At 37.5% G+C, this 26,396-nt stretch overlaps 1 protein-coding gene and 1 long non-coding RNA gene across 4 annotated transcripts in view; one reads left to right on the top strand and one right to left on the bottom strand.

Annotated features, from left to right (window-relative positions):
• The window catches only part of LOC107981611, a 325,738-nt gene that overhangs the window by 237,678 nt on the left and 61,664 nt on the right, over positions 1–26,396 (bottom strand). The window lies entirely within an intron of this gene.
• The window catches only part of LOC116418337, a 265,518-nt gene that overhangs the window by 218,233 nt on the left and 20,889 nt on the right, over positions 1–26,396 (top strand). Inside the window, exon 3 of the long non-coding RNA XR_004228356.1 lies at positions 17,360–17,469. This is a non-coding gene — a long non-coding RNA (uncharacterized LOC116418337). The remainder of the gene's footprint in view (positions 1–17,359; positions 17,470–26,396) is intronic.

Below are 26,396 nucleotides of genomic sequence, written 5' to 3'. Positions count from 1 at the left end.
AAAATGGAAGAACAAAATCGTTTGAAAAACAACAACGTTGAGTTTAACAGTAAAGAAATTATAATGTATTTAACACGCAATTCTTATCATGATAAACGCAGATATAACGCAGCTTAATGTGATGAAGTAGCTGTGGTATTAGTAGGTAAAAATAGTCAACCACCAGAAGATCGAGATGTATGTATATATTAAAAACATATGAGGAAAGGAAAATTCAAGAGAAGATAAATCGATGGGCAAAAGTGCAAAGAAAAAAAGGAAAAAACGTGAAAGCAGGGTTTGGTAAAGTTTGGGTTGATGGTAAACTGTTAAAATGGAAGGAGGCGAAGCTAGAGAGCGAACGCAAGGACGTAGCATCAGGCGGCGGTAACCGCACTGCGACGGAGACGACGCAAATATGCTTCCGCACAATTTTTAGATCATCAGGAACGGTGTAGTAACAACGAGGTAGGGGGAGAGAGGACAGGTGAAGTTCAATCAGAGCGCGGTAATTTTAAATTTATATTTTGGAATATTGCGGGAGTGATGAATAAAGATAGGAATTTTTGGAATTTTGTGGAGGATCATGACTTTGTAAGCTTAACTGAAACATGGTTAGAAGAGAAAGGATGGGAATGGTTTAGCAAACAACTCAATGACAGCTTTGTATGGGACTATATATCAGAGGAAAGAGTTAAAAAGGTAGGCAGAGTGAAAGGGGGGTTCTTAATAGGCATAAGTAAGAAGTGGTTTGAACTAGGCAGCGTAGTTATAGGGGAGGCGAAGGATGGAATTGCTAAATCCAAAATTGCCAGGCAAGGGGAAATAATCAACGTATGGTCAATTTACAATTCGGGTGATCTAAAAAAAGTAATAAGTAGCATTCAGGAACAGGACATCAGAGAGGAGGGCAAGCTAGTTATCGGCGGTGATTTTAAAATAAGGACTGGAAATTTAGGGAAATTCATAGGTATGGATAAGAATGATACTAATAATATCTATTTAAGTAGGCAAAGTAAAGATATTGTAATAGAAAATGAAGAGAGGCAACTAATAAAGGCAGTAGAGAATAGGGAATGGATAATGCTTAACGGGGTTGCTGATGGGGATGAACAAGGAGAATTCACTTATATAGGTACCAGGGGACACACAGTTATTGATTATGTAATTGTTAACAAAAATTTGTTGAATGAGGATAGGCATTTTAAAGTAGGAACAAGAATTGATTCGGATCACTTGCCTCTGTTAGTTGAAATGGAATGGGGGCATAGGGAGAATAGTATATTGTCCGGAAAGGAAGAGGGAAATGTTTCAAGGACTATCATCTCTTGGTCAGAGGAAGATATAGCAGTTAACAAAAGTAAGACAGAAACACTAGCGAAGGAATACACAGAAGATGAAAATGACAGCACTAATTTAAGGTGGGAATGGGTGAAGGAAATCGTGGATAAGGCAATGCTTAGAAAGACTATTAAGGTTAGAACTAAGAAGTTAGGATTTAAAAAGTGGTGGGATAGGAGCTGTTCCAGAACAAAAAGACATGCAAAAAAGGCATATTTGAAATGGAGGAAAGGACAAGCAGAAAGAAGATATTGGAGAGAACTGTGTAAACAAAAATAAGTAGAATATAAGGAAATGGAAGAAGCAGAACTTAGAAGCATAAAAAATGAAAACGAGGTATGGAAATTTTTGAATAAATCTAGAAAAGAGAGAGAGAGATAGAGAGAGAGAGAGAGAGAGAGAGAGAGAGAGAGAGAGAGAGAGAGCTTTAAATGCAAGGCAAAGATAGAGGAATGGAAAGAACATTTTAGGGATTTACTAGATGGAACAAATATGAAGAAAGTTGGAATGAAAAGAGGCAATTCTGATTTAGTTGAGGTTCGGGAGAAAATTATGGCAAGAGAAATCAGAGCAGCTATAAAGGAATTAAAAAAGAAGGCATGGATGAAGTCTTAAACGAAGCTTGGCTATACGGTAGTGAGGAATGAATCAATCTGTTAGTTTGCATAATAGGTAAAGTTTGGGATAGACAAGGTTTAATAGAAGACTGGAAAACAGCTATCATAGTTCCTTTATATAAAAAGGGAAACAAGGACGACACGAAAAATTATAGAGGTATATCCTTGCTAACATCTGCTTACAAAGTATACGCGGTTATTAGGTAGAGGTTAGTCAAGGAAGTAGAGGAGAAAGGAATTTACCAGAGGCACAGGCATGGTTTAGGAAAGGTATGTCAACAATGAAAAATGTATATATTTTGGATCACATAGTAGTCAGCGAAAAGTCAAAATAAGAAAGTTTATTCTGCATCTGGACTTAAAAGCGGCATTTGATATGGTCATTAGGGAAAAGCATTGGGGATACATGGAACAGCTTGGCATTAGTAAATACTTAATAAAGGATTAAAGAAATTTATGAGGAAACTAAGGTAAGGGTGAGGATAGGGGAAGAATTTACTGATATCTTCTGGACTACGAAAGGTTTGAGGCAGAGATGTGTTTTAAGCCCAATTCTATTTTGTATTTATATCGCGGTTTTAGAAGAAGAGTTTAGGAAAAGAAATATCGGAGGTGTCAAAAAGGGTGATACTAAAGTTTGGTCGTTAGCGTATGCTAACGATATTGTTTTAATGGCATCGAATAGGAAGGCTCGTTTGGATATGCTAGGAACCACAAGAAGATTTTTAGATGAAAGAAAACTAATATTGAGTTGCGAAAAAACCAAGGTATTAGTGTTCAATAAACAGAAAAATAGTGCAAAGGAAGTTTGGAAGTGGCAGAAAGATTTTCTAGAAGAGGTGAAAGAATTTAAATACCTAGGTTTCGTGTTCAACCAAGTAGGCAATTACAAGGACCACATAATGGAGCTGAAGAAAAAAGGTACAGTGGCTTTAAAGAAGACATGGGGGTTAGGTGAGAAAACATGCAGAAGGGATTATAGGAGAAGAAGGAAACTGTTCCAATACCTAGCGATGAGTGTTACGTCGTACGGTGCGGAAATATGAGGTTGAGTAGAAAAGAAGGAACTAGAGAGATTACTAACAGAATACTAGAGATAGATTCTTAGATTAAATTATTGCACACCGAGATATTTAATTTATCAAGAAACAGGAATTAGGAAGATGTGGTTTGAATGGGCTATTAGGAGTATACAATTTGAGATAAAAATTAGCAGGTTGGACAGTAGTAGATTGACTAACATATGTTGGAGGGAAAAAAAGAAACTAAAAGAAAGTGATATATATATATATAGCGTAGAAAGGCCCAAATTCTTAAAGAGACTAGGATGGAGTACTCTAGATTACAATATAATACTAGCTGATAGTAGAGGAGAGAAAAAGAAAATAGAAAAGATTTGAAATAGTGTGGCTCAAATTTGTAGGGACACGGAAAATCAAAGGCTTAGCTCTATGATTGAGGACGCGAAATACAATAAAAGTTACAATGAATTAATAGTTGTTGGTATACCGAAATATTTAAAACAGTTTAGTGTAGGAAAAGAAAAAGAAATAATAGCTAGGTTGAGATGCGGAAATTACGATGTATGTAATAAATACTGGTTAGAGGATAAAGATAAGTTATGTAAATTTTGTAATAAAGAATGATGCTCGTTGGAATATATGTATAAGGAATGCGAATGACAGTGAATTGGGAGGAATGTAAAACTCGAAAGATAAATGTAGTATATTTCAATTAACGTTCTTTTTAAGTTCTGTTGTTTTTCATGCAACTTTATATTATTGATTGTAAATAATAAATGTCATTCAAAATAAACCTATCTTTGAGTAAACATCTTTGCACTTTCTCTAAGTTTACTCTATACATATACAATATTTTGGCGGATGCTCTGAGGATTGCTATTCCACAAGTTACCACTCCTGTTACAAGCCAGCCTAAATCTACTTTTCAAGTTCAACCCAAAGCTCCTCCGTTCAAGTATCAAGAATATCCTTCGTCCGACAGTCAACGATTATTTCAAGAGATTCGAGTGGGCATTACAACTGAGTAAAATTTCGGAAGAAGAATACGATGATTTCGCTCGAGTATATATTGGCGCAGAACTTAATAATGCTCTAAAAATTCTTGTTGCTCCTGATACACTAGAAAGGCATACGTATCAACAAATTCGCACTGTTTTAATTGCACATTTCGACGTCAAAAAAAATAGATATGCAGAAAGTGTTAAGTTCCGACAAATTGTACAGCTACAGAATGAATCCATTGCTAATTTCTCACTACGATTAAAGCAAGGGGCTACGTTCTGTGAATACGACACATTTCTCGACAGGATGCTGATTGAACAGCTCCTACATGGTCTCACAGATCGTGATATGCGCGACGAAATAATCGCCAAGAAACCTACTACATTTGTAATAATTGCGTGGTTTGGATATTTAATGTACATATAATTTATAAGGAAGATATGTTTCGTTCATGGCATAGGATTTGATGACATAATTGTAATTATATAAAATAGTAGAATGCAATACAAAGCTATATTACCACGATAGTTCTCGCGAGATGTCTCGTATTTTACACGCACACACACACTCATACCACTCATACTCACTCTTGTTTATACGTCCAAAAGACGTGGTCAGTATAATGTTAAATATTTATTATAGTCAAAGCGAATTTTCCAACGAGATATTCCCACGTCCTTCGTCGCCTATAATAAGTACGACACTTGCTTGCGGATCTCCAGCCCGGAGAGCTGGAAGGCCGATCTGTCTGTGGGAAGCCGTGCAAGAGGAGAACCGCTGAGGTCTTGGTTTGCTCCAGATGTAGATTCCGTGTGTGGATGTCTGTCGACTTTTGGTTTACCGGTCTTCGACCTTGGCCTTTCCGCTCAGAAACTCTTGCCTTCGCACAACCGTTCTTCGTCCGTTTCAATAAACTGTTTCAATTAACTTCGTGTCATTTTTACAATAATTACATTTCGCTGACTGGCCAGTTATAGACATGCTTACCCCTTTCGGGTCACTCTGGTTATTCGCTGGGATCGCACTTTTGCGCAGGAGCCTGTTCGTCGCTGGCCTCCTCGCTCTAATCTGACCTGTTCGGCTTCGCGTTGTCTACAAATCATCTCTCATAACCCATACATACATACCGATACCTACATTTCGTCCTGCGCACGTCTCGTCCTCTCCTACTTCGCAGACGCGGGCTTTTCGAATATGTCGAATGGCCTTCAGACCGTTACTCATTCAATGACGCTTACGAAATGTCACATACATTGGAATCAACTCGTCAAACAGCGGATGAGGTTACCTCTACTTCTAATAAGATACATGCGCTATCTTATTCAACGACGCATTTCAAGCATAAACGGAATGCTTCACATACATCGCGCAGTGCTTCTCGGAAGCAAGATCATGGTGCACAACAAGGTCAGTACGCTTGTTATGGATGCGGAAAACGTCACAAACGCAGTGAGTATCCATTTCGTACTTCTGAGTGTCATAAGTGCAAAAAACGTGGGCATATAGCGAAAGTTTGCAGAGCTTTATCTTCGCTTTCTACTTCTCAAATACAAAATTCTGAAGAGCCTGCACAACAAATAGATGCATTGAAATGTTTCAACGCAGTCGAATAAATCCACGTTATTGATAAGTCTTGTGGTAAGGAAATACTTCAAGTGCTCATTGAAGGCCACAAATTAAATATGGAATTAAATTCTGGTGTACCATATGGTTTCATTGGTAGCGATACACTTAGTAACCTCAAACCTAATGTTCAATTACAGCCAACTTCTAAGAAATTCATAAGTTACTCGCAACATCGCCTCAACTGCATCGGGACTTGCTCTGTTAATATCTCATTTGGTTCTACATCTCGTCAACTTCCGGTCTACTTTATTCCAGGCTCTTACGATTCCTTATTTGGTCGTGAATGGATCGCACAATTCAGTCACGAAATTGATTGGACCGAACTCTTTTCTCCAATCAACGTTAATGCCCTTTTTACTCTTCCATCTTCATTAACTCGTGATGACAACAAGCACAGCTGGATCAACTTTTGACAAGGTACGCTGAAGTTTTCAGTGAAACAGCTAGAAAGCTTACTGGACCTTCAGTTAAGGTACATTTTAAACCTGGAACTTTTCCTGTTTTTGCTCCTGCTCAACATATAGCATATGCGTTACGCGACAAATATTCTAAAGCAGTTGGCGCTAAACTTGCGTCTGGATTTTACAAAAAAGCTGATTTTTCTGAGTGGGCTTCGCCTACACACGTCGTTATTAAAAAATGGTGATATTCGTATAACTGGAAATTATAGACCTACGTTGAATCCACGTATAAGAATAGATGAATGTCCTATTCCAAAACCTAGTGGCATTTTCAACAAGGTAAAAGGAGCCAAAATTTACGCACATCTTGATATTACAGATGCTTATACTCATCTTCCTGCTGACGACGAGTACAGTCATGGTTTAACCCTCAATACTTCTACACATGGGTTGGTGCGTCCTACGCGAGCTGTTTACGGCGCAGCTAACGTTCCTGCAGTTTGGCAACGTCAATTAAAAAAAATCTTACAAGGTCTAAAAAACGTTGAAAATTTTTTCGACGACATCATTGTGTGGGCTGAAAGTTTCGAAGAATTGTTGATTATTCTGGAAACGTGTTTGATCCGTCTTCTTGAAGATAGTGTTCATCTTAATCGACGTAAATGTGTTTTCGCTACATTCTGTAGAATTTTTGGGTCATAAACTAGATACACAAGGCATTCATAAATCTGATTCTCACATCAAGGCAATTCGTGATGCACCTAAACCTTCTACACCTCAACTATACCTCCGTTTTTTAGTTTCATGTTGTCTATAATTGTTATAATTTCTGATTGTTATTATTTGTTGGTTGGTATAATGTAGATTGTTTTGGATTGCTTTTAGGTAATTCTAGTTTTTTATTACTTGGTGTAATTGTTATATTACTCAATGTTTCGCCAAGTTTGCAATGATATCCGTTCATTTTATTTGCAATTTCTATTCTATTTGTGATTATTATATTGTCTTCAGTTTTTAGTTGACTAATAGTAGTCTCAGTTTTATTTTAATTTTTGCCTTTTTTGCTATTAATGCAGGCCCATAGTTTTCTGGGATCATCACTATTTTTCTCGATTTTTTTCTTATCATGATCAATATTTGCTGCATTGATAACTTTATCTAGAGTTTTAACGAATTGTTTATAATGTTCCTTTAGTTCTTCATTAGCCGGATGTTGTTTTAGTTTGTTATGTTTCTTTCGTAATACAGGATTTTAGTATCGCTTTTGTTATCCAGTCATTACTGGGAGTTTTTTTGGAATTATGCAGGTTTGGTTTTTATGCATTTCGATTTTTTCATGCATAATTGTATTTCTTTTATTATTTCGTTTATATTTTCGTTTGGATCTTTTGTATTCTTAAATTTTGTCCAATTTATTTGCTTAGCAGTGTTATTAAGTTTTTTATAATTGTAATGATAAAAGTCTCCTTTTAACTGTTTGTTATCTTGTTTTAGTGTTCGATTTTTTAATTCCAAGAATAGTGGATAATGACGCGTAATAGGAGTCATAAGTGTTAGCGATTTTGTATTCAGGAAGTCAGTTTTAATAAAGATATTATCAATACACGTTCCTTCATTTGTAGTTATGTTTTTTGGTCTGGTGGTGTTTACAAATCCGGGTAGAAAACCATTTTCTAGAAGGTTGTTTAGGAACTCTACACTTATATGATTGTAATCCTGTATATTTATGTTAAAATCACCAATTATAATATGGTTTCTTACATTTTTTCTCTGATCTAAATAGATTTTGAGATTCTGATTAAACTCTGTACAACTTAGTCCGTGTGACTTGTATAACGATGAGCTCTCTAGTTGTTTTTTATTATTTAGGGAGATAATTGTGTTTAGTATTTTAAGCTTACCTATTACAATTGTATCATGAGTATATTCAACATTCTCATTTACATAAACAACACCATCATTTTTATTGATATCGTCGTGATTGTAATATAATTTGTAGTCTTTTATTCTATAATAGTGATAGTGTGTTAATTTCCATACCTCTGTGCATACGGTTTTATTTTTAGACTTTTGAGAAGGATTTGTAACTTTTCGAAATTGGCATTTAGGCTTCTGATATTTAACTACAGGATAAGATCATTATTACTACTTCTATTAAAAGTCTCGACACTCCTGTAAATCCGCTCTTGTTCATTTAGACTATTTTTTATTTCTTCAATCAAATTTATTTGTGCTTCCATTATTGAATATCTTCAACTGCTGTATTTGCTGGATAATTCTGCTGACTGGTGCTTTGGAGTTGCGTAGCTCTTTGGAATTTTCCCACGTTCTTTCTTGGTGCTACTGACCTCTGGTATAGGAGCCTGTTAGTTTGTATTGTGTGTATTTGTTTAATTGCACTTGTTTTATCCCAAGCCGGTAATACAGGAGCGATTGGGTAATCAATAGAGTTGATTATTTTTTTATCTTCTTTTTAAGTATAGAACACTTCAGTCTGTCTGTTGGTAGATGATCTGTTGGTAGACTTGTTTTGAATTTATTATTGTTAAATATACAGTTTACACACTCAATTTTATTGTTATTGCATACACTCACATTGTGTTTATCAGAGCACTTTATACATGCAGGATCATTCCTACACTTTGATGCATCATGTCCGTATCTTCCACAGTTATAGCAAGGGGTAATGTTTATCAGATCATAGGCTTTACAGCAATGATGTCCTACAAAAACCTTATTGTTGTTTTCACGTATTGACTTGTATATATCTGGTGAGCATTCCATTAGTACTGTGCTGGTTTTGTTCCTTTTATTGGTGTACATGTGCAGTACCTTACATGAGCTGTTAAAGTTTTTAAAGTTGCGTGTATTAATATCACTTTTAATGTCCAGTTCATCCATGTTTGTAGCGTTGTCTATACCAACAATTTTTATTTTTGGATTACCTTGTTGTTCTACCTTGACTTGACAATTTTTAAGTTTACTTGTTAACACGTTCTCGAGTGTTTCTAGATTTTTTGAATTCATACAGCTAACTTCTATTTCGCTTTCATTCTTTTTACGTATATACTTAATTTGCACGTTCTTCTCTGTAACTATACTTGGGACTCACTTTGGTTTCGGCTTTATGTCTCTTATAACCTCTGCATATGATTTTATATTTGTCTGTGACTCTGTGCTTTTTTGTTTTTGCATTTCAATTATTTCTTTCTAAAGCTGATTTTTGTCTTGCAGTTCAGCTACTAGTTGTTTCAATAGCGTGTTTTCTGCCACAAGATTTTCCATTTCATTTTCCTCGTCCATAATGGTTGTATTATGTTTTTCAGCTATTTTATTGTGTAATTCTTTTAGTAGTTTTTATACTCGACAACGTTGTTATATTCTTAAAAACACATGATCACTACTCTTTAAATTATAGAACTGCACGATTCTCATCCTTAATCATTATTTCATTCTACTCAACTTTGTAATATACACTCTTAATTCTTTAACAATTTGACAAAAAGCATGGAATGGTCGTTTTATAGGTAGGGATAAATTTAAATTTAGCGCCACAGCGCAAGCGACGCTCCACAAAAGTGCGATTCGTGGGTGTGCGAATAGAGCAAAATGTATATATGTTTGTGAAGAGGTGTGTGTGAGGAGTATCGCAGATTTGAGGACCTGCAAAAAGCATTAGAGCGTTGTGAGAAGCCGGACTGTATAGTTCGAGCTACAATTAGCATTGTCAGCCGTTCGGTGTCATCGAAAATTACTAAAACCCGAGTTCGGTGACGATTATTAGCTGCGCTAGTAAGGTTTACGTTGCACGTGTTAAATTATATTGTTGTTCAGACAAATAGTAACGACCGCTATACGAAAAGATAGAAAGAAAGAGAAAGTTTTGTTATCGCCAAGCGACGACGATAGTAATTTTTACAGCATCATTATTATTAATCGCTTTTATTCATATGATTAACTTTACCGTATACTGCGTAGTCTAAATGAATGTGAGTGTGTATAGGGAATGTGTGTGAATGTATATAGCAATTTCTAAAATTTTATAACGACTAGTTCTACCTGGCAACTGTCGCCGAATTTATAAACCCTCTAAATAAATCTGTTTTCAAACTGTAATACTTAAAATATTTAGACATTTTTTACAAGCAGATGATGTGGATTTCGTGTAGAATCCTGGACAAGAAGTTTCTCATCAAGACATTCTTTTTTGCTACGAGTAATAGTCCACTGTCATAGCCAACTCAGCTTTGGTTCGCTCTCACGTCGAAATTGTTTACTTAATTGCCAAAACATGAAGAGTTCAAGATAATGTTCATTAGTAATAACCTCATAGTTTGCTTGGAGAACAGCCATCAGAACATAAGCTCAAAAATTGATAAGGTCGCCTTAAGAAACTGATATTGAACTGCTAAAATCTAAAAACATGATTTTGAAAAGGTTAGTGTGGAAATTAACTAAGAAAAATAGCCTTCTGAAAGAACAGTTACAAAACAACAGGAGTGAAACTGACAACAAGTCCCTTACGTACTTAGATGCCATAAAGTATTCAAGATCAACCCAGAAAAAAGTTTCTAAAATATCTGCTAAAAATAAACAATGCTATAAATTCAGTTATTAAATGTCTTAATAACAGACTTGTAGCAGACAGTGTATCGACGTCAATAAAAATTATGACGTCATTATAAGCTGCACTCTAAACCCAAAGTTGAAAATCTGGAAGTAGAAAGTTTAAAACCTACATTTTAAATTTTACAAAAGATTAAAAGCAAGAGATTAATTTATAATGCATTTTAAACATTGTAAAAAGATTGAAATTAGGCAATGAAATCATGCAAAGTTTAAAATCCATAAATTATCGATGTCTAGGAAAGCTACCAATACCAAACCCCTGTTTTTCATGCCCTTTTGTATGAAGCTAACCGCGTATACCAACGCTGTGTCCACTGACTTTCCTGTCTGGTAGGCATGCTGCTTGCTATGCAGCGGCGCTTCTACCAGGTGATGACTCCTTAATATATCCGTCAATTAGCCTTTCCAGGGTTATGAGTAAAAACGAGGTCATGCTGATTGGCCTTAAGTCTTTTGCGACCGCGCAATGTGTCTTACCTGATTTGGGCAGGAAAGCCACCCGCGCCTGCCTCCATTCTTCCGGCACATATCCCAGTGCCAGACAGGCTCGGTACAATTTTTCCAAGGCTGGTACTGATACGCCCATGCCCTGCTGCAGCAGAGATGGAAAAATACCGTCCGGATCTGCCACCTTGTAGGGCTTAAACGTCCCTACAGCCCACTTTATCATTGCCTTGTCTGTTACCCATTTCGTCAGTCTCCAGTCCTCTCCACGGGCCATCAGCTAAACGGCTTCTGACCTCGCTCCTTCCCTGAAGTCTGGAAAGTGGGTTTCTATCAGGCCTCCTGTCCATTATTTGCCCAGTACCCTGTACCTAATCTGATCAAGTCTGTCAGTGGCTTCTTCTGGTTTTGCAGGACACTGTACAGCCTGGCCGTGCCTGATAACGTGCTTCGGCTTTTGCAGTATCGCTTCCAACCCTCTACCCTGGCCTTTTTGATCTCCTTTTTATATTTCTTTTGCTCCGCTCTACACGCCTGTTTGTCCTTGTCACAATTCGTGTGCTTGGACCGGTTGTATAGCCGCCTTACTTTCTTTCTGCGTTTCTCCAGTGACTTATTCCACCAGGGAGCGCCCTTCGATGGCCTCTTTAGCCTAAGTTCACAATTGTTTTCGTAAAAACTTATTATTATGTCGCTTAGGATCCTACTGAAGTGATCGATGTCCTCCACCGTCCCGTATCTGACTGGAAAGCAACTGATCTTAGCCTTAAGTTTTTCTCTGTATCCTACCCAGTTTGTTTTCCCAGGGTTCCTTATGCGCTGATCGAGCATACTTTGTCCGCCGAATCTGAACACGATATGTTGGTGATCCGACATGGAGACTTCTTCCGACACTCTTCAGTCCATAACCTCAGACCACACGTTCCTGGAGGCCAGGGTGATGTCTATGACCTCCTTCCTAACGGCGTTTTGGAACGTGGGTTCTGCCCGTATTGAGAAAATCCATGTTTTTTGCTGCTAAGAACTCCAATAGACTTTCTCCTCTAGAATTGCAGTCCGTGCTGTCCCAACATGTGTGATGTGCGTTTGGGTCACAACCCATTATAAGTATGGTGCCTTCGGCTCCGCATTCTCTAATTAATGCGACCATTTCCTCTGGTGGGCACCCCTACTGAAAATAATCGCGCAAGGACTCGCGTAACTTTATCGAATTGTCAGCGACGCGATTACTCGCGCGATTAATCGTGCGAGTACTCGCGAGATTTAAACATTTACAAACTTTTTTTATTTTGTCTTTAATTAAATTATATTTCAGAATAACATAAATAATTTATGTTGATAAAAAACTTTTGAATTAATTTTGCAATTTATTTACATATATTATCAGATGGGAATCATATAAGGAATATTTTGCTATCTAACATTTTGTTATTATTTATTTTATACAAAGTATGAATCACAAAATTGTAAATACATTCAATACATACACATAAATGCATATTAAAATATAATTTTACTTATTAATAAAATAATTGATTTGGTGTTGCAATTATGTAACTTGTAGTTTTAATTTCAATAAATACGCAGGTCTTCGATATTTTATTAGTCTCGGTACAAAATTCGTTTGAAAATTCTAATATTTCTTGTATAAAATCTGAATATTTACTGGGCTTTGGCTGAAAAATTGTCAATTCTTGATTATGCTCATGATTTACTAAGAAATATTTTAGCTTGACGTATTCTCCACTGACAAGTTGTGCAAAGTAATTGCATGATCGAGTATTTTTTTTTGAAGTCATAAATAAACATCCTTCAAAACTAATTTTGTGAAAAACTCTTGTCTTTTTGGATATACTAAATTTTTTAAGTATATCTTCGTTGGCACTTGTTCCTTTACCTACATAGCTGATGTTAGATATTTTAAATATTTTTTTTGTCAATGGAGTTTTAATATTTTCACAATATTGTATAATACTTTCAAGGCAAGTTGGATATATACTATTAGACAACATCCGTATGGCCCTCTGAATTTTATCATTTTTTGCTATTTGTAAGATAACTCCCTTAGCACAATGAACTGCCTGCAACAACTTACAATTCGCTGATTCGAAAGGATATGTCGAATGTGAATATAAGGAGCCCCAACTGTACACACTTGTCGGTAGATGAAGTAATTGATGTACATAGTATGTCATAGAAGTTAAAGAGTATAGATCTTCGGCTTTTGATACGAATTTATGTAACATTTCATTCGCTCGATTTAATTCAACATATGTAATGTTTGTTTCTAAACATATGTGTAGAGCATCTACTAAAAGGGCCCAGTGTTTTAAAATTATTTTATTGTCCATAACTGCATTTAATAGAGGAAGACTATAGTACAAAAGCCAATTTTCGTACTCTCTAGCTTTCCAATATTGTTTATTGTTTAGAGATCTTGATAATCGACCTATTTGGTGAGGAGCACGAATTGCTTCAAGTTGCTGATTAATATAATCGATATCAGTTTTACGTAAATGTCCTAAAATTGTTTTTGTAAATTGTTTTGCAACGCCTGCTACATAGCAATGCATGTAGTCAGGTGTAAATCCATCTATAATATCAAACTTCTTTAAATTTAACAGAGGTGATGCAGTTACGATACCAAAAATACGCTTACCTGTTTTAACTGCCTCTGCTGCATACTTAATCGTAGTGTCACGATTTCTATTATTTGGTAACGGAATTCTAAAAGGATATCGCATATTTCCTTGAAAATATTTTCCAGGATGTAAACACCAATCACAACCAAATTTTGCATTAAATTGACTTGATCCGTTCATTGGTGCCCTAGCTACAGTATCAACAGTAGCAACCAATGCAAAAAATTTTACATAGCATACTTCCTTTTTTATCGTACAGGACATACCTACTGTTGTTAAATCATTCATCATATTTACGAATACAATTAAAAAGACACTCATTACTGGTTTGGCTTTACCGAACCATAGCCCAACAGTAATTGCACTTTTCATTGGGCTCTGGATGGGAATTTCATTCAGAATTAAATAAATAGGCCATATTGAATATTTTGATGATTCAAAAACTGGTGCCCCATCTGTGTTAAATATAACTGTAGCATATGAATGACGATCACAATCGTTCAAACTATGACGAAATTTTCTATAGAGTACACCGTCATATACATATATCTTTTCTTTGTCATGCTCTCGTTCTTTTACTATGTACTCATAATAATCTTCATTAGTTTCTATGTAATCCCGTATTGCATTGGATGGATCAAGCATACCTAAGTAACACTGACTTGATGGATTAGACATGTTGATAGACGTATCACAGCTTGTACAAGTAACTACATGATTAAAATTTTCGAATGTTCCGATATACTTTGTACATGAAGGAAATATCCCGTGTAGTGTAATATTATCATCATAAAACAACTGATGAATTTTATATCGCGTGTCAGGTACCAAAACTCTGCCTAAAACTATGTCCATTAATTTAAATAAATTGGAAAACCCTGTTATTGGTAAGGAGTTTGATATTGAAAATTTCAATAACATTAGTAACAATTCCGCTGGACTTTTTTCTACATTTAATGATATTACATTAAAAAATTCTTCATTATTTATGAGTTCTCTTATATTATTTGATGTTGACTTTGTACACGAGGGTAGTTGTAGTTCTTCATCATCGCTTAATAAATCATCCCACACAAGAGCCATATTATTCTGTACAACAAAATCCTGCGCAAAATAATTATAATTATATAAATAAAAGTCTGTATGTATATGTATAAAATTTTTCAAAAAGGTCACCTAAACCAGCTTTATTTTACAAAAAATAAGATTTTTATTTTTATATGTACATAGTTAATTGAAGACTATAAATGTATGTATACCCAAATAAAATTAGCAGAAAGTTAACGATAGACAGCACTGTAAATAAAATGAAACGGGCATGGCAAGTTACGTAGTAAGTATCGAGAGTTGTTTGTAATTGATCGATATATTACTTAAGTTTAAGCTAGCAATGATTAGACCCAGCCCTTAATTGAACATAACAATTTTCTGTTAGCTATATTATAATTAAGGTAGTTCTCCATAGAATTCATTTACTGCAGATAAAAATGAGAAAAATACACGAGATTCTTTGAACTTCGATTAATATGCTAGAATTTTTTTAAACCACGATTTCTGAACTCATTTTGGAGAAAAAATTCGTTAAAAATGGCCTCTCATACACAAAGAAATGGAGTACTGTACGGTTGCATGCACTATTATTCAAATATTAGTATATAAAAACACTGCATTCGGTTATGACAAAGTAGTATATGATAGTTAAAGGTTCATACTTTTTAATGGTTAAAAGTAAATTACGGGTAGCCGAAATAATTTTCAAGATATTTACTGTAGAAAGAGTAAAAACGTATGATTCCTAACCTTTCCGCATGACTGCGTAGTTCAATGCCCTTTCAAACAATATTTATATATCTTTAAAACATTGTTATTTTAAGGTAAATAAACCTGTAAGTGTATAAATACATTTATAATCATCATATAAACAATTGGACTAAAAACTTTGCGACTTTAATTCTGAGTCGCTCAATTGACTCCAGAGTCTGTGGAGAACTACCTTAAAATAATATTGTAATTAACTTGACTTTTTTTATTGATCTCAGTTCTTTTATAATCTGTAATTTCGTTGTAAATAAAATAACGCTATTATGTTACATTATGTTATTGCCGTGCATGATATAACGTGAAATACATCAAACTCGCCTAACCCTTTTACTTTGGATAAAATTTTTTTTTCATAGAGATAACATAAACTTGCGGTTGGTTTATAATTTGGTTAAATCAAACATTGAAAAAGCAGTTGTTAAACACTTTATTAATTTCTATTCTCGTACCTTTTTCTATCTTGCAAATAATCAACAACTGCTTGAGGACGCTGGGCAAACTTTTTACAAAAATAACCCTATACACTACACCAAATTATTCTAGACAGATATTTATTACACAGAACAATTCTACACATAATTATTATACACGCATTTTTAATTATTTTTGTGTAGAGTTTGCTCAGCGTCTGCTTTAGCATATTTAATTTATCTGCGTTTAGCATATTTAATTTGATAATTAATACTTAGTTAAAACTTACGTTAATAAATACTTGTTGTTCTGATGGGCCATAATTTTGATCTGACATAGATATCCAATGCTAAAGATTTTGAAAAATCATCTAATAAAACCTCAGTATTACATCCATCATCAACATTTATGCTGTTAAGCTGTGTTATCCTACTGTCTTACTCTGATCATATTCTAACTGTAAAATTAATTTTTAAGTTAATTAATAATACTCAGAAATGTAAATGTAATGGCATAATTACAATTATAAAATTATTGAACGTACCTTTTGTCATTTTACATGTTTTTTTAATTCACTAACAGCGTATTTATTAAGTGGAATATTCTCATCAAACAAATACCGTTTTCTTTTTTTTTGAGACATTTTTAACAATTTTTTCAATAATTGTCTTCAATGTTATTATAATAATTTGCGTAATTATTTTTATAAACCAAGTTGTAGATTATCGCCTGCACGTCGTTATATACATGTACACATTAATATTATGTATATATATATATATAGGTATCTTTATTTCTATATCTATATATGCGCTCGTATATATACACACATATATATATATATATATATATATATATATATATATATTCGGAATTCTTCGTTTTCTTTTCAAGCAGTTATTTATACAATTTATAAACAATACACAATATTCGTTACAAACTTCAAAGTCCACCCTCACCTCCCTCCAACCTCTCATCCCTCTCGTCATCTCAACTTGACAGATCGACTGACAGGACATGAACAGACATTTACTGACCGCCAAGCAAGTAACACGTAAAATCAGATAGCTTCAACGACGTTTGTACTTGATCAAAGGTTTAATACACACATTTTTAATCTAACTGTGTGCTGTGTCCCCCTTTTTTTGAGTTCACCCACAAAACAATCAACAGCTGCGCAATATTACCTTGGCGCGAGGCATCGAGGTACACTCCGCAACGACTTACGCCTCTGAACAATTTTATTAGCACAAAATGGTATTTTGCTCAAGCTAACAACCAAACTATAAATGGAAATCCAATATGGTCTCGAATTATTATTTTGCATTTAGCAGGTAAGCTACAGTACTTCAGATGTATAATAATTTTATATCTATGCACATATATACATGATCTGCGTTTACTTACATCAATTATTTTTGCAGCTACAAGGAATGATATCGACAGAAAAAGTAAAAGCGGTGAAAGGAAAAAGTACAGTAGTTCTAAATGTATAAACTCGAAATCAAGTTTTGAAGATCGATCCCAGTGCTCGGTAAATATAGTCTTATATACATTTTTCCCCAAAGTTTTATTTTTTATATTATAAGGACAGATGCTAAAAATATCTCTACACAAAAAGAAATTTCTACAAATTACACTATACACATATTTGTTACATGTGTGGCGTGCATGTTTCCCGCATCTGCGGGACCTGGCAGAGAGCGTTCACAACGCTCTCGAGTTTTCGCCAAGCGGTTCCTCGCTTTATTGCCTCACCGCAATAAAGCGATCCGCCACGCGCGCGTTCGCTAATCCCCCAGACGAGGCAGTCCCCGGATTTTCGGCAGCCGAGCGGTCTGTCGCCTATTGCACTTAAAGCAATAAAACGATCGGCCGCGCGCGCTCGATAATCTTCGGAATTCTCAAAAAAAGCACAATTCTCCCCGTTTTGGTTATTTTTGTGTAGAGTTTGTACGGTTTCCAAATAATTTGGTTTTCCAAAATTGCTGTCAAATACTTTTTTTATTCATTATTAAAAATAATAATGGTCAAAATGTGGTTTTTCAACAATAGCTCAAAAACGACTGTTATTACGAATAAAGTTATTAAAACTTATTGAAGACAAAGTGCATAAAGTATTATCTAAAGCATTTTAGTGCAGGTGTAGTAGATTTTGCAAAAATCAAACCTAAACTTTTAACTATGCTATGCTGTAATACAAATTGAATTTTTCTTTAAACATTTTTTTATAAGTTTATTTGAAACTCATTAAAAGGTTATGAAATCAATTCAAAAAACACCTTTTACTAGGTAAAATGTTGGCACCCTCCCGGAAGTGAAAACAAATATTAAGAAATACTAACAAATAATGACAAATAATAAGCAATACTAGCCGTTGGAATTCGGACATTTTTATTAGTTATTATTTGTTATTATTTTTTAATATTTATCATTATTTATTTTTATTATGAAATATTGATTATTATCGATTATTATCACTCATTATTTGGGATTATTTTTCAGTATTGAAAAAAAAATTTTATTATTTATTTTTATTTTTTGGTATCTAAAAAGAATTCCTTTTTATGAATTAATTTTTGATATTATCAATTAAAATTTATTATTTTTAATCAATATTTTTCCAAAAATAAACCATACAAAAAATATTTAGATTAATCTCTCTTTCTAATGTATGTAAAAATCTATAAAAATACAAATTGTTACTCAGTAATATAAAGATATTAAAATAAATTTACATTATTTAATTTAAAATATACAAATCTTTATTGTTCATTTCGTTTGGTATTTACAATTAATCTCCGACAAATCCTCTTACAACGGAAGTGACATACATATTTGTCTCTAATATAATTAAAATGCATTAATTTTTCATGTCCTTAGGAGTACATACACATAACTTATCATATTCAATGGAACATTGTTGAATATGTTTGATATCTGGTATATCACAAATTAATTTCTTATGAATCTTTAAAGGTTGATAAAATATTAAAATTTGTCTGTCGTCATCGTTATGTACTAAGCAAATGTTACTAATTACACCCTTTTTCCGCAATGTGTTTCAATCACTGAATCGTTGATTTTTAAGTTTTCCACGTAATTTTTTGTGACACATCTTCGATGTTCATAAATCAACTTTTGTTGTGACGGCCAAGTGCACGTCAAATGTCTAACGGCTAATTATGTACTAAATGTAATAAGATTATTGTTTCAGCAAGCTGCCAACGAGCGCCGAAACGAGCGAGAACGAGAAACGAGGCAAGATAGAGACAGAGAGTGAGAGCATAGGTAGTGCGGTTGCCGCCTGGCCGCACAGCGTTGGCGAGATATGACGACGATGTGCCGACGGCCGGGAGAACCGCGACTAGAGTTAGTCTCGCTGCGCTATCCACACGAGTAGCTCGCGTGTATACGCGGATTTGTTGTGATTCCTGCGAGCACCTCGAGAGCGAACGATATTCGTCCGTGCGTTACCGACGAGTTGCTGCGACGCCCGTCCGAACTGTACATCTCCACGTCCGAGACTGGACCACGTCCGTTGCGTCAAGTACTACTGCCACTACCGAGTTGTAAGTACCTGCACTCTCACTCTCTCACGTCGACAGGGTAATATCTCTCGTCTCTCTTTATCGTTCGTCGAAGTGTGCGGCGTTTGCACCTCCGTGTATAGTTACAATTGAATATATATTTCCTTATCTAAACTTCTCGTGTGCTATTTCCTACGACCCAACCTACGCCGCCTTCGCGGGCTCTGAGTCGGCTGAGCCGTGCCTTCTGCACGCCCGACGTTAATTTACAATAAACAGGGCCCTTCTGGCCCAGGTTATAACACGGCAGGACAGTATTAACCGAGTGTTATAAATGGCGCCCCAAAACGAGTGTCAAGGTCAAGCGAATTAACTAGCGAGTATACAAAAATTGTACAGCGGCTACTCGTGCTACAGTGTCGACACATTGTAGACGTAAGTGAGACTCGGAAAAAAAAAAAAAAACTGGCCGCAACGGTAGGAAGTATTAGACAGCGTCGAATAATAGGCGCAGTTTAACTTTGTAGCGGCAGGCATCAGCCTTCAAATTCGAAACGGTCAACGACCGAGCGGCCAGCGACAGCGAGTGTATACATTGTTTACATCGCGCGCCGCGAACCAAGAGCTCGAATGCTTACAGTGTCGCCCGTTAGACAGGGAATTTTTGGCTGAGTGCGAGTGAGACGGATGAACTATAGTCAGTATAAGAATTCAAACTATTGTATGGATTTTTGAGAATTCTTTTTGCACGCTGATGCAATTTTTATACTTGACTACTGTTTAAGCCGTAATCTCGCAGTGCAACAAATTGTTGTGTTATTAGGAATGTTAAGGCATAAATCGCGATAATAATTTAGAGAAATTTGGCGAGATTTTGAGCCTGGTTTTGTGAAAAAAAATAGCTGCGTAGTTGAGTACAGAAACGTACGAATAAAAATACATATACAATCAACACAGCCGCTCCGGCGTATAATGGCTTTTTCGAATCGCGTAGAAAATTTTTTTTTGCATGATAGAGGGAGTTAGTAACATTTAAATTCACAAATAATTTATTAAAGTGGAATTGTTTTTTTACAAATTAGTAAGTTTTTTTTCTCTTTCTCAGATTTTAAAACTTGTAGCACAAAACGTGCGTGATTACTTTAATTAATCGCGGTTCAAAAACAAATCATTGTTACCGTTATAAAAATTTAATGGAGTGATTAAAATTAAATCACACGTATTAATCGAAAAAGCAAACGTGTGTTCCAGTGTCGACAACTAGGTATTAAATTCACTTCGAGAGTAACTTGGATTGTTGAATCCTGAGTTTTTTTTTGGTTGCGCTGAATTTGACTCGGCTCTGCTTCTATTAAATGTCAGAATACTCAACGAGCACAATGTCTTTAACTGGCTCGTACATAGACTTAAGCAGATCGCATGTAGCGATACAAGACCACGTAAGATCGATGGACGCGAATACGTTAGGTCAAGCGTTAGATTTCTTAGGTTTGCAGGATAGGGGGGCTGATGAAGACAGAATGCGTCGATTGTTTAGGTGCCTAGCAGGTGACTACGCGCCAGAAGACTTCCGTCCGTCGCTAACCCTGTTAAATTCGGAGGAGTTATTTAGGTCGCGGGCGACACGACGCGCGTCGTACATAACAAACTACATCCCTCAAGAAGTCAGCGGCATATTTAAAGAAGAAGAGCGGAACGCGAATCAAATAAGCCTAAGAATTTTGCACCAAAGAAATGCAATCAGCAATCCTGATGCTGAAAGCCAGGAGCAACAGGCGTATCAGCCTACGGATTGCAGCAATCCAAGCGGCGTCGAAAACGAATTCAGCTGGTTGGAACCAGTAACAATAGGGTTCGGTCAACCGCTACATAGAGAACAGGTTCGACAACCGTTAGCAACAATTTTCGGTGGTAATCCGTGCGATAATACTAGCACGGTAGGAAATGACGTTGTTGAGGAAAGCCTCGAAAGTCCAGTTCAAATAAGAATAGACGTGAATCCCCCAGAATTAGCAGATGAACAAGAGAGAACATCGAACGTCGATTCCCTAATGTATTTAGCCAGCGACGGCTGCACATACAACTTACCGAGGAGAGTCGTCGACGACCTATTAAAGAAAGACGACGAAATCGCACAGTATAAGAAAATACAAGATGAGGCTTGCGAATATATAAAGAAATTACGTATAGCTAACAGCGCTCAGAGAGAGCCCCCAGCGTGTAGTACCCGTTTAAGAACATCAGAATTTACACGGTCGAAAGAAGATGCGCCACCATCAGTAGGGACCAAGAGTAAACACGTAGATTTTAATGAGACGTACACGACCAGGTATTTCGAACCAACGAACAAGAATCTCTCAACTTCAGAATTAGAAGATAGCAACATATACCAGCAACCTCAGCGAAGGCTAAGTCAACAGTCGACACCACACAACCATACGCCTGGCCAACTACGGCCGATTCAGCCTCCGTATACGTCACAACAGTCGAGTTACGAGAGGAATATCTTTTCACAGAACAGAATGGCACAACAGGCACAAGTACTGACATGTCACCAAAGCCAGTGTTGCCAGACGTGCGATCAGCATAGAAAAAACCAACCACAAAATAGTGGTGATTCCCAGCAAAGGAGTGGGAATGCTTGGAGAGAGAGGGACCAGCCAATACGTCCGAATCGCCTGGTTTCAGAACGAGGTCCAAGCAACCTATAGACTAATACGTCTGGATATTATGACTCTAACCTCCAAAATACGTTGAGAGAAAATTCCGCCGATATTAACGACAAAATACGGAAATGGAATGTAAAATTCGGAGGCACGTCAATAGAAGATGTAGAAGAGTTTATCAGATTAGTGGAAGGTTGCAGGAAACTAGCTCGTCCAAGGATTTCAGAAGAAGAATTGTTAGATGCGTTATCACACACCACCTCTTTACTATCAGGAAGAGCATTGAAATGGGCTAGGGTTGAACGTCCGAAATGGCACACGTGGAAAGATTTCTGCGAGGAAGCCAGAGCAACGTACGGCATGACAGACGAAGAGCGCTCACAACTAATTGTGGAGGCGAGTTCACGTACGCAAGGACCACACGAAGACGTAAACGATTACTACGTTAGCATGGTCATGATATTCAACCGTATGCCGGATGCCCTACCAGTTCGACAACAGCTGGATATTTTATATCAAAATATGAATCCAGAGTTAAAATTGATTTTCGGTCGAATGGAATTCGAAACTCTAAACGAATTCAAGAGTAAAGCTGTGAGTGCCGAGAAACGGACGAGAGCAAAATCACGTTACAAGCCACCCCCTACTCCGGAGAAATCTATGCTACCAGGAGCGGCTTATAATCCACAGGAGAAGGCAAAGAATAAAAATCAGCCGGCGATAGCAGCTATCTGTCCAACGGATGCAAAGGAGCCACCTCTCTGGTTCCAATAGATCTACCCAGGGTAAGAAGAAAACCTTTGGGGAAAATCAGCAGACGAAGTCCACAGTGCCGACAGATGTGAAAAATAAGTCCGACTCCAAGGAGGCCAATAAACCGTCTGGAAATTCGAGTGACTCAGCAAACAAGGAAAAAAGAGAACTAGCTTGCTGGACTTGTAAGTCACCGGGCTTTACGAAGAAGACGTGTCCCAATTGTGCGGGAAAAGCCAAAGGGGAACAGTAAGCGAGATCCGTACTGACCCCGAGGTTAATTCAGGGATCTCGGCATCACAGTCGACTGAACAACTAAATCCGACTGCAATAGCACACTGCGCAGCGACCAGTAGTAACGCTGTTTTATCCGACCAGTGCTGGTGGCTACAGGCGCAGGTAGGTGAATTCAGGGTCAGGGCCCTTTACGACTCAGGAGCCACTCAAACTTGCATCGGGGCTACGTCCGTACAACTAGTCAGTACATGTAACGCAGAAATAAAACCATGTGACGGAATAGTCGCCTGCATGGCGGACGGTAAAACCTCAATGGTGACTTTAACAGTCGACTTGCCCTTCACGATCGGTGGACAAACCAGGGCGCTTACTACGCTAGTAGTACCTGACTTACGTGAAGGATGCAATTTAGGCGCGGTCTTCGTTCACCATTCGACGCTAGTTCCTCAAAGATTTTGCAACGATAGTCGAACCTTTAAATCGACTGCTTAAGAAAGGAACAAGCTACGTTTGGGGGGAGGACCAAGAACGCGCGTTCGAGCAAACTAAAATGCTGATAGCATCCGCTCCGGCTCTCCACCGACCAGACTTTAATAAAACCTTCTGTCTACAATGCGACGCTTCTGGCACAGGCCTTGGTGCTGTTTTAACGCAGGTGATAGAAGGGGAAGAACGTGTGTTATCGTTCGCGAGTCGCACTATGACTCCGGCGGAACGGAATTACTCAGCGAGCGAGCGCGAATGCTTAGCGGTTCTCTGGGCGATACAAAAATTCCATCCGTACGTTGAAGGTCACCATTTTCTGGTGATCACCGATCATAGCAGTCTCAAGTGGCTAAGTAATTTACGAAATCCAACTGGACGTTTAGCCAGATGGGCACTTGAATTGCAGGAATATGATTACACGATCGAACATCGCAAAGGCTCAATGAATGTGGTTCCAGATGCGCTGTCGAGACTTTACGAAGGAGACGACGCAGAAGAGACACGTCCGATTATTGCGAGTATTACACCAGAGAACGAAACAACTGACAAATGGTACACCGAATTAAAGAAGGAAGTAACTGATAACCCGCTAGAATTTCCTGGCTGGAAGTTATTAGGTGGAAAATTATATACCTACCGGCCTGACGCATTCGTCGATGATGTTTTCGAAGATGAGAATGCTTGGAAATTAGTATTTCCGAAAGAGAAAAGAACTCAAGTTTTGAATGAGTGTCATGACGAAGCGACGTCAGGTCATTTCGGCCGCAAGAAAACGCAAGAAAGAGTCGCCCTGTCATACTATTGGCCATCGATGAAAAAAGATGTGACAAATTACGTCCGAAGCTGCTTGATCTGTCAACAATGCAAAGTTGAACAATGAAAACCAGCTGGTCAGATGGGCAGCCGCAACTTCTCGCGTCCATGGGAAACAGGTGCTGGTGACGTAATGGGTCCGCTACCAAAGTCTACTCACGGATATGAATATTTACTGGTGTTTCAAGACATGTTTACCAGGTGGGTAGAATGCATACCTATACGAAAGGCCAACGCTCAAACCATCATTAAAAACTTGAATGAACGGGTTTTTCTACGGTTCGGAACGCCAAAAGTCTTCTTTTCCGACAACGGAACAGAGTTCCGAAATAAGGCTATGGATAAATTCCTAGAGGAACGGGGAGTACACCATACGTACGCACCACCTTATCACCCTCAGCCTAACACCGTAGAACGTGCGAACCGCACGATTAAAACGCTGATCCGCGAATATATCGAGGGTCATCGGGACGAACATATAGCAGAGTTCGCATTCAGTATGAACACGGCTACACAAGACTCACTCCAGACTTCTCCGGCGATGTTAAATTTTGGTAGAAATCGTCGAAGAGTCGACCGGTTGAGCAGTTCGCTTTCCATCTGTAATCCGGATGGGACGTTGGCCTGTACTGCTGGTGTATCGTCGACCGTGTGACTCATCGACTCTTCGACGATTTGTTGGACAATCTCCTCTGCTAGCTCCCTGATGTCGTCCATCTTGCGTTCAGCCGTCTATGTGGGAAGAAGGGAATTATGAGTGGAGAATGGGACGGTATACAGAAGAATGAAGCTCTCTAGTCGCATGCTTTTAATTGTCAACCGTACCCGCCGCCTTTTGCGCTCGCGTTTTCCTAGGAGACAAACTATTCGGAACGTCACGCGGTTTATTTTTCGAACCTTTCGGTCTTCCGCGTTTCGCTTTGTCTACCTCGACGCTTACGGTGTTTGTCGGGTTTACAATCTTCGCCGGTAGTGTTTTGCGTTTTACAAGTAACCGCGTTTTCCTCGACCTACCTCGCTTTTTCGGTCGCTCGCTACTTGCGTTAGATTCTTTCGCTTCTTCAGTTTCTTCATTGTTAGCGGACGTAGTCTTGATGTCGTCTTCTTGATCAGTAACTTCACAGCCGTCTGCTGCTGCGATAGGCTCACCGTCGTTTTCTTCTCTATTGTGATACTTTTTCAAATATTCGACAGCAGTCGGTCCATCAACCGTTCCATTTCGGTCAACTAGTTCGTAAATACCTGGGCTCAGTATACGGCTGATTTTGAAGGGACCGATAAACGGTGGAGCTAATTTAGCTGAGACTCCCTCCGCTGCTGATGACAGTACTCTATTCTTTTTCCAGACTTCGTCGCCTACTGAGTACTCCACGTTTCGGTGTCGGCTATTGAAATATTTGGCCTGGCGCGCTTGCGCTTCTTGAGCGTTATCGTTAGCCGCTTCTTGGAGTTCTCTCAGCTTCTCCATCCTAGCCTTCCATTCAGATATATCGATCTGATCTTCGTTCGCTATAGCTTCAATCTCCTCTTGTCGAAGCAGAGATTTGGGGTGGCTCGGCTGTCTACCAAAATTTAACATCGCCGGAGAAGTCTGGAGTGAGTCTTGTGTAGCCGTGTTCATACTGAATGCGAACTCTGCTATATGTTCGTCCCGATGACCCTCGATATATTCGCGGATCAGCGTTTTAATCGTGCGGTTCGCACGTTCTACGGTGTTAGGCTGAGGGTGATAAGGTGGTGCGTACGTATGGTGTACTCCCCGTTCCTCTAGGAATTTATCCATAGCCTTATTTCGGAACTCTGTTCCGTTGTCGGAAAAGAAGACTTTTGGCGTTCCGAACCGTAGAAAAACCCGTTCATTCAAGTTTTTAATGATGGTTTGAGCGTTGGCCTTTCGTATAGGTATGCATTCTACCCACCTGGTAAACATGTCTTGAAACACCAGTAAATATTCATATCCGTGAGTAGACTTTGGT

This window comes from Nasonia vitripennis, unplaced genomic scaffold, assembly GCF_009193385.2.
Source record: "Nasonia vitripennis strain AsymCx unplaced genomic scaffold, Nvit_psr_1.1 unplaced0244, whole genome shotgun sequence".
In the NCBI taxonomy this organism is placed as follows: Eukaryota; Metazoa; Arthropoda; class Insecta; order Hymenoptera; family Pteromalidae; genus Nasonia; species Nasonia vitripennis.
The sequence above is the reverse complement of the archived record's forward strand: the minus strand, read 5'-3'. Positions and strand labels throughout refer to the sequence as shown.